The 1,950-nt window shown below is 36.0% G+C and overlaps 1 non-coding gene across 1 annotated transcript; it reads left to right on the top strand.

Annotated features, from left to right (window-relative positions):
- Positions 1-707: 707 nt before the first annotated feature.
- On the top strand, positions 708-779 carry TRNAP-UGG (transfer RNA proline (anticodon UGG)). The gene has a single exon. It is a non-coding gene; the product is annotated as a tRNA-Pro (tRNA).
- Positions 780-1,950: the final 1,171 nt, after the last annotated feature.

The following is a 1,950-nucleotide window of genomic DNA, read 5'->3' as shown; positions in this document are numbered from 1 at the left end:
CAACTGAGAGCTAAAAATGATAGATGAAAAAATCATATCAACTGAGAGCTAAAAATGATAGATGAAAAAATCATATCCCATATCAACTGAGAGCTAAAAATGATAGATGAAAAAATCATATCAAGTGAGAGCTAAAAATGATAGATGAAAAAATCATATCAACTGAGAGCGAGAGCTAAAAATGTATGATAGATGTTCGAATTTCGTCCAGTGGTATTATTCTAGTGGTATTATTCTTGCTTAGGGTGTGAGAGGTCATATGGCAATAGTGAGATTGGTCATATCATTATGATTCTAATTTGAGATTACATTTACTCGCATGTTTTTTCTAGCATGAGATAGCAATCCCATTATAAATATTGTTAAATGGTAGGGTTTTTCTAACATGAGATAGCAATCCCATTATAAATATTGTTAAATGGTAGGGTTTTTCTAACATGAGATAGCAATCCCATTATAACTATTGTTAAATGGTCGCAAAGAATTCTCAACGTAGTAAAATTGTGAAAGGGACGAAGTAAATCCCAAAGGAATGCACATATGCTTTAGTGACAATGCAGCTTCAACCAAAATAATTTGAGCGGAGTCATTCATAATCTCAAACGTACAAGGTAGGTTCTAAAGCACAAAAACATGTGGATAAATTTTAAATATAGAGGCGCATAAAACATATGGACTAGGAACTAAAAATGATAGATTCACTACAAGGGCATTTGGTCTAGTGGTATGATTCTCGCTTTGGGTGCGAGAGGTCTCGAGTTTGATTCTCGAAATGCCCCTTTCAATTATATCAAGTTGAACAAAGAAATAAAGATGTTTGAAAAAAAAAAAGGAAGAAGAAGCTATATATATATATCTTTTTAATTATAATTTATATTTGTGTAGGTAAGATTCTCTTCCAATCTTGGAAACGATATCACTTTCAAATTATTCCATGAGGGCTTGAGAAAGTCTTGCAAAAGAAGATGATGGTAGTACCATTTATTTTTGCAGAATTTTGATAGAGCCTCGACCCTAACTACAAGGGCATTTGGTCTAGTGGTATGATTCACGCTTCTGGTGCGAGAGGTTTCGAGTTCGATTTTCGAAATGCTCCCAACAATTATATCAAATTGAATAAAGAAATAATTCACATGGATGTTTATAAAAAAAAAAAAAAAAAAGAAGAAGAATAGAAGACTCGAAACCTCTTCCAATCATTCCATGAGGACTATGAGGACTTGAGATTCTTTCAGCAGTGAGACAATGATTATGCGACTCGACGAACAAGTCAACTATGCAAAATTCAAACTGCATGGACAACAGCAGTGTATGCTCGAGTCACATTTGGAAGAAACTAGTCACATTCTCCTATAATACATTTTGGGAAATTTTAGTCCAGGAGGGTGTAGATATGATTTTGATGACTAGTCATACACCCTAGTGGCACAACAATAATGGTAAAGACCTATAATACATTTTGGGAAATTTTAGTCCGGGAGGGTGTAGATATGATTTGGTGACTAGTCATACACCCTAGTGGCACAACAATAATGGTAAAGACCTATCTAACATGAAAGCAAGTAAAAGGGGTTTGGAATGAGCATGCAGCCATAGACAACACGCCATGGGCAATCGTGACCGTGACATCTGTCCCCACACAATTTATTGATATCTACATCAACCAACTCTTCATATACTCAGCATTGTAGGACGAGGCTGACTTTAGGTCTCTCGATGCGCTTCCAGCTGATCTCAGAATGAGGAGTCTCTTCCAATCTACTAGGAGCTATTGAAAATCACTTCTCGGTTCGTTGACTCTTCATGTCTTCTCTGTTGGTGTCTTCCCTACTTTCTTCGCATGAAAATCTTTCTTCTTTGCATGACGTCATACCACCTGCTTCTGCTTGATGTCTTCTTGGTCAAAATAATAACGTTTCAAGTTACTGACGTGGACAACAAGGTTAGTCC

Source organism: Cucurbita pepo, chromosome 3 (genome assembly GCF_057944985.1).
Source record: "Cucurbita pepo subsp. pepo isolate OVF chromosome 3, ASM5794498v1, whole genome shotgun sequence".
Taxonomy (NCBI): domain Eukaryota; kingdom Viridiplantae; phylum Streptophyta; class Magnoliopsida; order Cucurbitales; family Cucurbitaceae; genus Cucurbita; species Cucurbita pepo.
Note: the sequence above shows the minus strand (reverse complement) of the source record. Positions and strands in the feature narration are given on the sequence as shown.